This window comes from Stegodyphus dumicola, chromosome 1 (assembly GCF_044657685.1).
Source record: "Stegodyphus dumicola isolate Sdum_Otavi_A_Nest chromosome 1, ASM4465768v1".
Classification (NCBI taxonomy): domain Eukaryota; kingdom Metazoa; phylum Arthropoda; class Arachnida; order Araneae; family Eresidae; genus Stegodyphus; species Stegodyphus dumicola.
The window spans coordinates 275,546,339-275,562,631 of record NC_140768.1 but is presented as its reverse complement, the minus strand read 5'-3'; the positions used below and the strand labels follow the sequence as shown (position 1 = coordinate 275,562,631).

The 16,293-nt window shown below is 35.0% G+C and overlaps 1 protein-coding gene across 3 annotated transcripts in view; it reads right to left on the bottom strand.

Annotated features, from left to right (window-relative positions):
- Positions 1-16,293, bottom strand: part of LOC118182384 (long-chain-fatty-acid--CoA ligase 5-like) — a 201,355-nt gene that overhangs the window by 15,948 nt on the left and 169,114 nt on the right. The window lies entirely within an intron of this gene.

Below are 16,293 nucleotides of genomic sequence, written 5' to 3'. Positions count from 1 at the left end.
TTCTTGTAATTCTGATATATTAACTCTTTTTAGTGTACATATATTTTTTATGTCAGTATACACTTGCAACAATAATCAGTATTATCATACTAACAATGATCTCAGTATATGTTAGCTCTTCATAAATCAGTATCTCTGCAAATAGAAATGCTCAAAAATATGCAACCCAAAATTGAAAAGAATATTATTTAATTCTTTAACATGGGAATCTTCAGTAGTATATGCTTTCTGTTTAAAACCATATGCTTTCTGTTTAAAACACAATTATCAGAATGATAACTGTATTACAACAGGAAAGCACATAGCCTGTTTATTATTACTAGCCTAATCATTTAGTTTCTACATTTTTCAGTTTTACCAGTTAATAACACACCATAAAAAAGTTGAAAGAGTTTGTTAACAAAGAAAAAATATTTCTCCCAAAAATTTCATCAAGATTTCATTGATGTAAAATCATAATTCAAAATCAGTAGAAAGTGGGCTTCAATGTCTAGTTTGAGAGTTTCATTTCTAGTGTATTGAAACTGATGAGTTAATTTCACTTACTCAACTACAAAGAAAACACATTTTGTTTTTTAAAATAAGTATTACTACCAGACTAAGATTAGTCATAGGAAGCTTTTTCAATCCTATACTACTTCCTGGCATCTACATGATTATGACTGCAAATTATTTGAGACATCAAATTTTCCAGTTTAGTTCCACTATGTTGACAATACTTTTGCACTATTTAATGGTAATAAAGATGACTTAATAAAGTTCTCTCAATAAATTCCATTAATATTGCTATTACGTTCCATTTTGAACTTGAGACATCCAATTCCCACCCATTTCTCGACATCATGGTCACATAAAATACATCTAATTTCAGCTGCTATGTATCATAGCCCTTCATCCATTTGCCACTCACCACAATTCTAATATTATCATTTCAATGAACAGAAGTTGGCTTCATTTCATTGTTTTGTTTTGTTTTCCATGTACTTGAAAGCTTGTTCCTCCAAGTTCCTCCTCTTAGTCAAGAATTAACTATTTAATAGCAGTTGTCACTGAAGAAGCTTTTCACCTTGTGTCATTGACCAAAGCAGTTAAAAATGTTCATTTCAATAAAAATGATTCTCTCATTTAGAATAATAATATAAATTCAGTAGTCATTTCTTTCTTTCCATTGATAAACTATAAACTTGCACATATTTTACAGACATCTTCTAACTTTTTTTATGCTAGCAATAAAATTTTACAGTTCCATACTTAACCCGCGGGAAAGCATGTGGGGTGTATCATACCCCAACCCTACATAAAAGTGGAATATTCCTAACTTGTGAAACTGAAATTCTGTGCTGCTTTCAGTAGCTGAGTTTCTAGTTGTAGTTGACTTTCAGAACCACTTTTTCTTTGCTTGTGTGTTTTAGAAAAAGATTTATTGGTATTTTGTTGGAACTGGGATATGAGTTACCCCATGCGCCTGCCCGCGTAAGTGTTTTTCTGACTGAATATTTAGTTCAGAAATTTATTCCTAGAGTGTAACAGTAAATATTTCTATTCCCAAGTGATTTTAAAGTACTTGACATTAAATTCTGAAAAATTTCTAATTGCATTATTGTGAAAAGAATGACTCCCTATAAATTGGAGATGCAATGCCTGTAAGATTTATTAGAAATGTTTGAAAGCGATGAAGATTGCATTTCGGAAACTGAAGATGAAACTAGGAATATTTTCTAAAGTGTTTTGGTTTCGAGAAAGATAAAACATTAATTCCTGATGTTCCTAAAAAAGAAAAAACTGTTCTTATGCTTTCAACATTATATAACGATCATACTATAGATGATACTATTGAAGAACATAAAACGTCAGGAATTATATGTTTTTATAATATGACTAAAGGAGCAGTGGATACGGGGGATGAAATGGCAGCCAATTATTCAATTGCCAGAATAACAAGGAGGTGGCCAATGGTAATTTTCTTTCCTGCACTGAATGTTGCTGTAATAAATGCTTCCACCAACCAGAAACATAAGTCTGTTTTTGAAGAACTTAGCATTACAATTAATGAAAAATGTATTGAACAAAGATCAGAGATAAATACTTTACCTAGAAACTAACGTACTGCATGCAAAACAAAAGCAGAAGTTTCAACGAAGAATTAAAACGAATACACGAAATTTGAACAACTAAGTATGAAAGATGTGATAAATTCTTTGCCCTCGCGCCAAGGACAAAAGAACGTGAATGCAATGTTTAAAATGTGAAAACATTCTGTTCCAAGAACACGTGAACTTATTTCGTTCAAAGTGTGAAGAAATAAAATAAGCATTCTGTATTAGAGATGCAATGAAACTTAGAGGCATGATGTTTATTTTTTTATTATTTTCATTTATCTTAATTTCAACTCTAAGATTATTTTGGAAATTAATTTTTTGAAACCCAATTATTATTCTCGTATTTATAATACTCAAGAACAAGAAAAACAGCTTTAAAACAAAATAAAATTACTTTTATTGTATTTTAAATATTGGGGTATGTGATACCTCACGCGCCCACTCTAGTAACTTTTCTTTGTGCGACTTCCGCCGGGTTAAAAACCACATTCTGGATATGAACTTCTGGGGTACAAATAGTAGTCTTTGGGAGTGTGACTTAATACACATTGGTCAAACTATGGCCTTGAATATAGCCTTGCAATTTTGCAGACATAATAAATTAATACAAAAAATCTACATCTGCCAACACTGTTGTCAAAAAATCAAATTTTTCATTTCTCTGTAGCCAACATTATTTAAAAAACAACTTCTATTTTTAAATTAGATTTCCTAGAGGCATTTAATATTTATAAAAATATTTTAGTTCTAGTTAATAAACCTAGTTCTAATCTTTTTTTTTTTTTTTACTTTCAATCTTTTAAAGAAATTATTTTATTAGTTGTCTTAACTTTTTGTCAATAGATGACATCAAAGCTTTGTAACATTTTTCTTAATGGGAGCTTTCTTCAATTTTTTGTCTCTTGCTATTGCAAGAAACATGCTTCTCCATTCTCATTTTCCCTCCTGCAGCTGAAGAAGAAAGTTCTATTTTACTATCAAAACTAATCCTGCAGATTTACACATTGAAATTGATAATTGAAAAAAAGAAATTAAACTTATGAAAATTGATTTTTGTTGCTATTTTAGTTAACACTACGGTTATTTTCAAATGGGAAGAGATATTTTCATGGAGGACTTTCAAAAAGAAACTGGCCCACATTTCTGTTACACACAACAAAAGCCCCCCCCCCAAAAAAAACACATAAAATGAGCCAGTTAAATTTCTGGGAACAGAACCTGGGATGAATTATCTATGTTATGTAGCTTTAGCCATTCACTTATTGGTTAGGAAAAGCTGGAAATGACTATGAAAGTATAATAACTATTATGGTGTTTGAAGAAGAAATATGCATTGCTCATACTTTACATTGTTTTACTTTAAGTGCTATGTAGCTACCAGATATGATAACAAATGCTGTTCATTACTGCTACCTTGTGTTTGGTGCATAATAATTATTTTTGGTTTTGTGCCAAAAAAATCTCACTCACTCACTCTGTTCATTACTGAAAGTTCATCTGCAACTAAAACAGTTTTTTTAATGTAAAGAAAATGAATTATAACCATACATGTACATGGAGCTGAAAGCAAAGATATTCTATTATTTAATTTTATGTTAAAATTGTACACCTCATGAGTCTCCCTTTTCCAAGAATACTAGAAATATATTCTACAAATTTAAACAGTATAGGCTGTTAATTCTCATGATATTTCAAATTTTTCGGTAGATAATGATGAAGTTAGAGTTATTAATAAATATTTGATTCCTTTAAGTGAAATGGAGAATTGTATCCATTTCATTTTGAGATTAAAATCATTAATATCTAAAAAGCCATGCTGACTAACAAAGAGAAGCTAAAAATTAGGTATCTTGTATTAAATTGTTAGCTGAATTGAGAGAAAGAAAATGTTACTGAAGGAAACATAAACGTTGCTCCAAATTATGGTAAAGCATCTCACATTTTTGTAAATTACACTACATATAGTGTAAATCATAACTTATATGCACAGAGAAACATAAAAATGCATGCTACTCGTTTTATTACAATCTTCATACTATTCTGAAGAAACAAAACTAAACCTACAAGTCAAAATAAGCTTGCATTTGCATGAAAGAAATACGGGTAAAAATGGCTAAAAACTTTAAATGATATGCAGTTATGCTTCATGTGCAAATGTTGATTACAATAATGTCTAGACTGGATATAATTTCATTCAAAATATCAGATTAAAAACAAGTGCACAGAACTCAATATCTCATAGCTCCATGCTAATGGGAACATTTACAATTTAAGCAAATTATGGTACTTCAGTAATCTGTTTGCAAAGTACATTTAGCCAAAATTATACCAATCACAAACTAGGGAAGATTTTTTTCAATTTCGTACAATCTCTAATTTTGCTCATCAATAAATATTTGACCAATGCAGCATTATTAAAAAAGTATGACACATTAAAAAAACAAAACAAAATCTTGTTTTGGAAAGAATAACAAAATCTTGAATAGCAATTAAAGTATTTCTAAAATAAATGGGAAAATAAGAAAAAGGTATATATATTGAATTACTGCAAATGAAAAGTGCTTAAAGCTTTCACAAATAATTACTCAACATACAATATTATTAAGAAACATTTAAAATCTTTTCTTATTATGAAAGAAAGATTTTTGCAATGAGCAAAATTCTGAAAATAAGTACCATCGACCTGGTTTTCATTTCTTATTTCAATCAGCTGCATATATTACTACATTTGTAATTTACTTTAAACTTCTGAACATATGCGTTTAGACCTAAATTTCACAGTTCCTTAAAATGGCATGAATGAATGGTATTTTTTTGATTATAGTTAAAAAACACTTCTGAACCTTGATTTCTTTTCTTCTAATATACATCCAAACCTAAATCGGATACATTAAAAGCTGGCAGAAATTTTCATTTGTAATGAATACAAAAGCCATCCCTCTATATAGAATTTTTAGTCCATAATGCTGAGAGGATTAATAAAGTTTGCATAATAATTATTTTTGCAAAGATCCTATGACTGCATGAAATAAATACTTTTCTTCTTAGCCGAAAAGGGCATTAGCCTGAAGGGCTATTAGTCTCAAAACGGGACTTTGCGTCATTCATTATAAATGGCAAATCCTTTTTCATATTGTTACCACCAAATATTATCGTCCAGTATTATATTTAAAGGGTGGTGTGGCTAAAGCGGACATAGTCAGAGCGGAGACATAAGATTTTGTGGTCAGAGCGGACACTCCGAAACTCATCGTGGTTAGAGCGGACACATTTTTTCCCCATCATAGAAGAGATAAAGGGTGCAGATAAATAAGTAAATATACACTTTTAAAAACCACAAATATAATTTAAAACAATATTTTATGTGGCAAATCTCTCTCACATGGGATAAACTTTTTTTTTTAACCAAAATTTTCTGTTTTTGTACTCGATTATCAAATTACAAGGATAAATGCATTTTTGGCAATCAGATTTAATTATTTATAATAAATTGTTAAGATATTATAGTGCGAATGCATTTTAAACATAGTGAACAGTAATAAAAATAAAAACTTTTAGCGAAATATTTAAAAATTAATAGTAAGTAACAGTATTGTTGCGTGCGCACGAGTTCGTTATGAAATGAATGCACAAGTCCGATGAAAAAAATGAACAAAAATTTATTATTATCACAACAAAAATGCTTAAATTTTCTCAAATTATCACGCAGTATTACAATATCTCACAGCAGTTTTTTTTTTAACTACTCAAATGTCCAATAGAACGTAATTCAAAACAGCTAAAGAACGCTAATCTGCGAATTCACTACAATCAACAACAGTAGTTTTCTAAACAACAGCAAACTAAGCAACTACTACAAACTGAGATGTTTTCTTCCTTTTATAAGATTTTAAAATCACACGCTAGAATTTTCCAGTATTTTCTCGAAATCAAAAAGAGATATTTATTTATTTAATGCACGCGCTCTTGTATTTTCAATTTTCCGGCTTAGCTTTCTTTTAATATTCGTCACGCGCTGCACTGCGCGAGGAATAAAACCATTTAATTTATAATTGAACTAACATTAACTTTTTAAATACCAAATTCGTAACACTGCCCCCTTCCCAAGGACTGCACGTCCCGGGCAGTACAATCCCTGGACAGGAAGCTAAACTTACAACTGTGGCATAAATGCAACTGAGGCATAAACATTACATCACAATATCAAACAACATGAACAATAAATGCAATAACTAAAACAAATCAAATGCTATCAAATACTAAATATAAAACAAATACTAAATACAAATCAAATCAAATACACACTTAAAAACATAAAGGACCATGGTCTGATACCATTTACAATTATTTACATTACATACTATGGCCATAGTAATGAGCTAACCTGTCGTAATGAACGACTTTAGGTTTAGAGTTCGAAGACTTACGGATCCGAACCACGACGTCATTCAGCCTGTTTAGGACTGTGTACAGGCCATCCCAAGGTGACTGTAATTTCGGACAGAGTCCCTTCCGTCGAGTCAGATTCCACAACCACACCTTGTCTCCTTCGTGGAATTGATGTTCAGTAGCTCTTGTGTCGTATCGGGTTTTCATCTTCTCCGTCGCCAAGTTGACTCGCTCTCGTGCAAAGTTGTGCATCACTTCAAACCGGGCCTGGAGATCTTGAATATATTCCTCAGACGAAGAAGGAGCATCCGGAGGGCGGCCAAACAGTAGATCACAAGGCAGACGAAGATCACGACCGAAGAGCATCTGTGATGGAGAATAGCCGGTAGTCTCGTGGACAGCACTGCGGTAAGCCAGTAAAAAGAGTGGTAATTTCTTGTCCCAGTCCTGTTGGTTTCTGGAAACCACTAATGAGAGGTTATTAAGGATGGTTCGATTGAACCTCTCTACCATGCCATCCGACTGGGGATGCAATGGCGTCGTTTGAGTTTTGTCAATGCCGAGTACTTTGCATAGTTCTTTGATTACTGCCGAGGCAAAATTCCTTCGCTGATCGGAATGTAACTGAAGAGGCACTCCAAACCCGGAAATCCAGTGCTGTATCATTACCTCAGCTACTGTGACAGCCTCTTGATCAGGAATAGGATAAGCTTCAGGCCACTTGGTGAAGTAATCAATGACAACGAGTATGTATTTGTTGCCATCAGCAGTTCGTGGCAGAGGTCCCAGGATATCAAAGGCAATACGTTCAAACGGCGCACCTACGTTGTAACGTTGCAGCTTGCCTCGGCTGCGTTTCCTCGGTCCTTTCCAACCTGCACAGGCATCGCAAGATCGGCACCACTTTTGCATGTCATCCTTTGCATTATTCCAGTAAAAGCGCTCACGAACTCTCTGTAAGGTCTTCATAATTCCAAAGTGATCTCCTGTAGGGCTGTTATGTAGTTTTTTAAGGACATCAGGAATCCGGGATCTTGGAAGTATCAGTTGCCATCGGAACGTCTTCCCATCATCCGATTCGAATTTCCGGTATAAGATGCCGTTTTGAATGTGAAGTGAATCCCAGAGTGCCCAGTATTGTTTTGTTGTAGGACTACAGATAGAAATGTCCTGCCAAGTAGGTTTTCTGTTTGATGACTCCATTAAATCAATTATGGGTTTAATGTCGCGGTCTTCCAGCTGGTCTTTCCTGACTTCATCATCACTCCACGGGTCTCGATCAGCCGATGTTGATGTTGTAATTTGCCTTGCGATCGGAGTCCGCAGCTCGTATTTCGCTTCTACCCTAGAACAATATTGGCAGCTTTCTGGGCGAGGTCGTCTAGACAGGGCTTCGGCGTTCCCGTGTGATGATCCCTTATGATGACGGATAGTGATGTCATATTCTTGGAGTCTCTGTATCCACATGGCTATTTGACCCTCAGGATTCTTGAAATTTAAAAGCCAGGCCAATGAGGCATGGTCCGTGCGGAGGAGGAATTTTCTGCCGTATAGATAATGATGGAAATGTTCTACAGCTTTGACTATGGCGAGCAATTCTTTCCTGGTGACACAGTAATTCCTTTCCGGTTTAGACAGGCATTTGCTCCAGTACGCTACTACACGTTCTTGGCCGTCTATTTCTTGGGACAAAACCGCACCGACATTTCATTGCTCGCGTCCGTGTCGAGAATAAATGGTCTGTCGAGCTGAGGATACGTCAGGATTGGAGCAGATGTTAAAGCTTCCTTTAAGTTGTTAAATGCATCTTCGCATTCTTTTGTCCACAAGAACGTTTGCTTGCTCTCTGTCAGCTTGTGAAGGGGTCTTGCGATGGAAGAAAAGTCCTTCATGAATCTCCTATAGTAGGTGCCAAGCCCTAGGAAGCTTCTCAGCTGATGGATATTTTCGGGACGTTTCCAAGATTTAACCGCTGATACCTTTTCAGGATCCGTGTGTACACCTTCTGCAGAGATATGATATGTCCCAGGTAAGTCACTTCCTTTCGGAACAATTTGCATTTAGCGAGACTCAGCTTCAGATTGGCTTCTTTCAGTTTCTGAAGCACCTTCCTAAGATTTTCTAAATGTTCTTCAAAACTCTTTCCAACGATGATGATGTCGTCCAGGTATATCAGGCAGACTTCGTAAGAAAGGCCTTTCAAAACAGTCTCCATAAGACGTTTGAATGTTGCTGGCGCATTACACAGTCCAAACGGCATCACTTTGAACTGCAAAGTCCTTGTCCCGTAGTAAATGCCGTCTTTTCTCGGTCATTAGGATGGATTTCTACCTGCCAAAACCCACTCTTTAAATCAAGTGTTGAGAACCACTTGCTTCCAGAAAGAGTGTCTAGAATATCATCAATTCTAGGAAGAGGGTAACTGTCTTTCTTCGTAACCTCATTCAACCGACGATAGTCAACACAAAATCTTGTTGAGCCGTCTTTCTTTCTGACGAGAATGATGGGAGATGCCCATGGACTCGCTGAAGGCTCGATGACATCGCCTTCTTCCATATCTTTTAACAGTGTTCGCACCTCTTCCTGTTTAGCAAACGGTAGACGTCTTGGATGTTGCTTGATCGGGGGATGATCGCCGGTATCTATTCTATGTTGCACCAAACTAGTTCGACCCACGTCAGAAGACGAGCGGGAGAAAACAACTTGAAGATCTTTAATGACGCGATCGGCAGCATTTCCCTCTTTATCGTTTAATTGTGCATTCTGCAATAACTCCGATGTAATGCTCTCTGAGGACACGGATTCTGAGATGTTACTCTTTCTTTCAACGCTGGTTACTGGAGTACATGTTGCAACCACTTCACCTTTCTTAATAACTCTTGACTTTTCAGTTACATTGGTGACTCTCACCGGGATAACCGTTCTGGATAGGTCGACGAGTGTTGAGGCTACTAGTACTCCTTTTGGGCTATTACAGTTATTGGGATATTCTATGATGCCGTAGCAGAAATTTCTGTTTTCGGCTATGGATCCAAGAAGTAAAATTTCTGTTCTTGCCGGTATTGTGATATTGTCTTGTGCTATGATTTTATGGACAGATTTATCTTCTTCATCATTAACTAGAAATAACACTATGTCCTCAGATGTAGAATGCAATTCATTATTTTTAAAATCCAAGGAAAAATTGTATTTCCTTAGAAAGTCCAATCCGAGTATGCAAGAATCAGTGATCTCTGCTACATATGCCGTGTGATGGTAAGCGGCACTTCCAAACGTGATGTTAACATTTACTTTTCCGTCGATGTCGATCTTCTCACCGGACACAGTCTGGAGGGTAACGCAGGGTGGCGTCCAGATAAGTTTGTTTCCTAGTTGTTGAGCCAAATCTTTTCGGATGATGGTGATGTTGGCTCCTGTATCTATAGTCATATTGCACGGAACTCCATTAATATGTCCTATTATGAAAAGTCCATTACTGCCGCCTCTCACTGCAGAAATCTGAAGCGCTTTAAACGGGGCTTTTCATTATCTGGCAACCTCCGCCCCGCGAGATGGCCACTAATTAGTTTCCCTGCTGCTTGTTAGAAGCGGTCTTAACATCTGTACCCTGGGGTGTTTTGCAGTTTCGTCGTATGTGTCCTTCAGCTCCGCAGTTCCAGCACTTAACGGTCGGTTTCTTCTCACCAATATTCCGTCTCAAGGCGTTCAGTTGTCTAGTTAAATCATCTAGACGAGCGGTGACTTGATCCCCTGGTTCCTGGACTTGAGCAGCTCTGACTAAGTGGCGGTCTCGACGAGTGGCTTGCTGGGCTGCCTCAAATTTCATGGTGTACACTAGAGCACTTTTTAAATCTTTTACATCCGCCATTCGTAGAGCTTTCTGTATTTCAGTATCTCGGATGCCATCGATAAAGTATTGCAAGGACAGGATTTCCCTTGTTTCTGTCGGGCATTCCGAAAAGGCGAGATGGGACAGCCTTTCAACATCTGTGGCGAGCTCCTGAAGTGTTTCGGTAGGCTTCTGTTGACAAGATTTTAACTGGAGCCTGCTGTAGTCTTTTAAACACTTATCCCCAAAGCGCAACTCCAAGGCGCCGGACAGAGCAAAATCTAACCTTTTGTTTTCGGGAAGAGTCTGAAGGATATCCGCTGCGTCGGCTCTTAAAGAAGCGGCGAGATGACAGGCCTTAGCTTTGGAATCCCATCCATTCGCATCTGCCACGATAGAAAATTGTGTCTTATACACTTGCCAGGAGGTCTTCCCATCATATGTGGATAGCTTCAGAGGTGGACGAGCAGGCATTGGTAAGAATTTAAAATCATCACTCCTGCTCCCTGCCGATGCTACGAATTTCTTTAAAGTATTAATTTCTTTTGCAAATGCAGAAACTCTCTCATCAATTTGTTGTTCGATTTGGTGTTGGATGGCACAAACTCTTCCTTCAATTCGTTCCTCCACAGCAGAAACTCTCCCTTCTATATGTTCTTTTACAGAAGAAACTCTTTCTTCTATTTCTTCTTTCACCGAAGAAACTTTTTCTTCAATTTGATCTTTTACGGAAGAAACTTTTTCTTCAATTTGTCCAACTGTATTTTCAACTGCGTCAATTCTGCCTTCCATAGCTTCAAATTTATTTTCTATTATGCAAGTAATTTCTCTTTTCATTTCTTCTTGACCAGCTTGAATGGCTTTCATTTCGTCCTTAACGGAGTTGACGGCCCCTTCCATCTTTCCTTGGCTAAATTTCATCTCTTCTTTCATTTCTTCTTTAAACGAGGCAAAGGCTGATATCAACTGCCTTAATTGCTCTTCCATCGCTCTTGTTATTGGCATTCAAATCCCACTTCTGACACCAAAAATTGTTGCGTGCGTACGGGTTTGTTATGAAATGAATGCACAAGTCCGATGAAAAAAATGAACAAAAATTTATTATTATCACAACAAAAATGCTTAAATTTTCTCAAATTATCACGCAGTATTACAATATCTCACAGTAGTTTTCTTTTAACTACTCAAATGTCCAATAGAACGTAATTCAAAACAGCTAAAGAACGCTAATCCGCGAATTCGCTACAATCAACAACAGTAGTTTTCTAAACAACAACAAACTAAGCAACTACTACAAACTGAGATGTTTTCCTCCTTTTATAAGATTTTAAAATCACGCGCTAGAATTTTCCAGTACTTTCTCGAAATCAAAAAGAGATATTTATTTATTTAATGCCCGCGCTCTTGTATTTTCAATTTTCCGGCTTAGCTTTCTTTTAATATTAGTCACGCGCTGCACTGCGCGAGAAGTAAAACCATTTAATTTATAATTGAACTAACATTAACTTTTTAAATACCAAATTCGTAACAGTATAATGAAAGGTATGAACGAATTTCAGGAATTTCGTGGAAAAGTGTATTTTAGAGTCAAATAAATATTAGAAAAGGTGCAATTGCCATATAATTAATTAGTTTCATTAATGTAAGTAAAAATAAATGTTAGAAGTTAAATATACAAAATAGATACAAGTTGTAATGATCATATTCATTTATCTAATAGTTAAATTTTCAGTTAAACTAACTTTCCTATTCTTTCTGAATTTCAACTTATAACTTCTGGTCAGAATGTATTTTTTTTAGAATCACATTTGAATGCAAATTGAGGAAGAGCATATTTAACCTAGCAAAATTCTAGTGTCTTAGAGAGAACTAGAGATTCTGGCTAGCATGCGTCTGCCTTTTTAGGCTACTCTCTCTTAGGCTGTTATTACGCTCGGCTGTACTTTAGGGACGCGATAGCTTCGCAGTAATTAGCATTAAGGCACCAACTCTGTTAGAAGTTTGATAGCTTCGGCTATATCTTTTTAGTTAAGATTTGTTTAGTCCTTAGTCTCTTAAGTTCAAGCAAGAGTGTCGGCTTATTGTACAACTCCAAGATGGAATTCTGTTACACCTTATTGGAATAATAAAGAGTTAATTTCACCCTTTTTACTTGTTGTTTTCTATCCCACGAACTCAAGCAATTATTCGCTTACTAGTTCTTAAGATTCTTAACATTCAAATGTAACTTAGAAGTACACAGTGCAGAATCTTACAAAGTAAATAAAAGAAAAATAAATAACTAACCTTTATTATAAAGGCATAAATATCATTTACCATTCGATTTAGTCCAACCGAGTTAAAAAACTTAAAGATTTTAGACATTTTTCTAAATTGTTTGATTTTAGAATTCTTTTAAGATGTTTTCAATTCTTTCATCCAATTTTACATATGCTTTTTTCCTTTGTATTCCAGGGTCGCCTAATTCTCTGGATTTCAAGTTAAAAGACACTTTTTGTGTTTCTTCTTTTAGTATTTTAACTAAGAAGTACATATTAGGCTGGTTTTGCCAGTGACTGCATTTAATTTGGAATTCCTACCTTCAACAGAATTATTTGTCCTATGACGCTGTCCATATACATTCCATACTTTAATGGGCATATTTGGATTGCCCATCTACTGCTTGACAAAATAATCGATAAATGTGGTAAGTTTGTCAATGCCAAAAGCTTCTTCCCATACAATGCTCCAAGCATCATCTATGTGTTCCATTGGCAAGTAAGCTAATGCAGAAAATCCTTCTACAGACATTTCTTATATCTTTGCTCTCTTTAGAGTCTTTTATTTGACCCATTTCTTGTATCATATGCCACAAACATTGATTAAAATGAAAGTTATAACTGGAAACAGTCGAATTGGGAAATCCTAACATACAGCTATTGATGGCTGCAGCTTGAAAATACAATTTTATAATGTCCAGCTTTCACTTAGGGCACCAACGTTTCCCCATAAGCGGCTTGCCTCTTATCAGGCAGAAATGCAAAAAGCGCTGGATAAACGTTAGTCTCAGATGCTGTACTCTTTAAGACGACGTGTATTGTATATATTTAAGCAAATTGTTTCGGACAACTTTTAAATATTCCATCTAAGAAAAAGGTTTTTCTATTTTTCGAAAGGTACCGAGATTCTTCTCCTTCAAATACTAATCCTGTTATCTTGGTCATTTTGAAAGTCTAAGCGAAGAAAGTTTTCTCTATTAAAAAGCATAAGTGTATCGTTTGCAAACTGAATATTGTTGGCTTTTTGGGTAGCTCCCAAAGCCTTTCTCCTCTCCTTACATAAAACAGTCTTGGCACTGGAGTATGTCTGTATTTTAGTAACGAAATCATAATCTTTCTGATATAATTCTAATAGTTCTTGAAATATCAGCGAAATGAGAACTGATGTTTCTTCTTGGACTCTTTTTTTTTTTTTTTTTTTTTTCCTTTTTTTCTGCAAGTCTCTAACTTTTTTTTTTTAACTTCGATCTCAGCAACGCACACAAGAATGTTCAGTTTTCTTCAGTACTTCATACTGAAAATTTGTCTTTACATTTCCTTTACAATGGTGTCTTTTCTTTTACACATATCCAATTTAATCCTAATTTATTTTTTGGGTGTGTGGATAATCATCTACAACTAAACATTCTTTTCCCTTTTTTTAGAGAGTAATTTTGTTAAAATGGCTATAGGTTAAATCACAGATTTTTTTGACGATATAAAACGACATACACACTTCATAAGAATCAACTCTCCAAGTGGAGGATCCTCGTCAACGTGAAAAAAAAAAAAAAAAAAAAAAAACAGCAGCTATTATGTTTACGAAAAAGACCAACTTCAAGAAAAACCTGAAGTTTTATGGCACTGATATTCCCTGGGCCAAGAAAGTCCCTTATTTTGGGATGGTCTTCAATAAGTCACTTACATGGTCCCCACACATTACATCTATTACTCAGAAGTTTTGAGTTCTTAAATCCAAACTATACCCCTTAATTGCTCGAAACAGCGTATTATCAATTGACAACAAGTTACTCATTTACAAGTCCATTCTATGCCCACTTTTGTGTTATTCAAGTCCAGTTCGGGCATATACCAAGAAAACTAATAGGAAAAGATTGCAAGTCTGCCAAAATACTGTTCTACAATGAATTCAATTTGCCTATGTTTGTACTACCTCATTCTTGTCACAGTCACCAGTTCTTTGATTTTTCTGCTCTCACTAGTTTAGACAGAAACTCCAGTGTTATTAATACATTAACGAGTATTTCTATCTGACCTTAACAAAATTATTTTAAAAAAAAACTACTTGATTTATCGTTTGGTTACTGTATACCACCTTTCGAAATGATAAACCTGTTCTACAAGGGGTAAAGCCTTGGCTCAGGCATCCTGGTGTCTCAAACACTGTTCTACATAGACAAAGAATAAGGATCAAACATCTACTGAGAAGATGAGAAAGGCCTTCTCTCTTAAAAGTATCAGCTTATCTCTACATCAGGAGCAAAGCTCAAAACTACACAATAGATGACATGAGACTGATTGGGGAAACAACACAATACATGCAACAAATGTCCGCTCTGTCCACACAGCTACCCTCACGTGTCCGCTGTAGCCACTGCCTGCTCTCACCACGTAACCATTTAAAGAAACCAAATAATGAAGAATCTGCATGGAGGTATGTATGTTCCTCATACTGTAAAAAAATGGCAGTACCCAGGGTCATCAAATTTTGAATAGCGTAGTCCTTCAACCAAAATGTGCCTTAGAAGACCAAATTTTATATTTCCTATTTTGTTAATGAATTTTTTATTAACAACTTCAATGATTTGAAAGCAAGCAGTGGCATCAGTGTAAGGAATAAAACATTTTTATCTCCAGCAAGTGAGACTGTATACCAAAAATTCTAAACATATACTGTTTTTAAATATTTTGGGATTTTGCTACTAAACTGAATTTTATTTGGTGTAAGTGCAAAGAACATATGTATTATTTAATAAATAAAGTTACCACACAAAACATTATTAATAATAAAAAGATGGTTATGCAAGCCATCTTACTATGAAAACAAAACACTGATATGATGGAGAGAAAAGATTAGAAAAAAATTACTTGCATGAAAAAAACACTGCATTGGTAATTCTAAACATATGCTGCTTTTAAAATTTGCATAATTTTGCTGTTGAAATGTATATGGCATACGTGCTAAGAAAATAATGCTTAATAATAAAACAAGAAAGACAAAAAGAAATGGGCTAACAGGAGTGAGTTTAACAGCAGACTGGTAGACTGTGAGCTCAGCGAGAGTGTAAAGAAATCTTACCAAACTATTTTGGGCATCCTTTAAAATCTGAGCCATTTCAGACTTTTTTGGGGGGTACTAATTCTTTTGAGTTGGGGATTTATTACTTAATTTATTTATTTATATGAAAATTTACAGCTTTCCTTTCTGGCCTCAAAAAACTTCAAATATTTATAATTATATTTCTACAATTTAGTAAAATACAATTAAAACCTAAATGCACAAAATATTGACACAACAAACAAAACAGTTCTTTAAATATGCAATCAGTTGTTTAATAAATTATGGAAAGGCATATAAGGATTATCTGCCAAATCAAAATCACAAAATGCTTTAGTGGTAAATACAGAACACAAGAACAGTTCCTTAAATCTCAGTCATTTATTTAATCATTTACAGCAATAAATGTGAAGGCTATTTTTCCAAGAGAAAGATGTTTTGATGGAGAATTTTTTAAGGGAAACTAGTTCATTATCACATTATACATATGGAAAATCATAAAGACACTCCTACTGCCAGTCTGTTTGATGGCACTTAAACCTCAGTCATACTAAAAAAATTAAATGTTCTTTCAAGCCTATTCAGAAACAGATGATAAGATTTAACACAAGAGAAGAGGAAAAAATTATTTGGCAACATTTGCTCTACTTGGCACTTGAA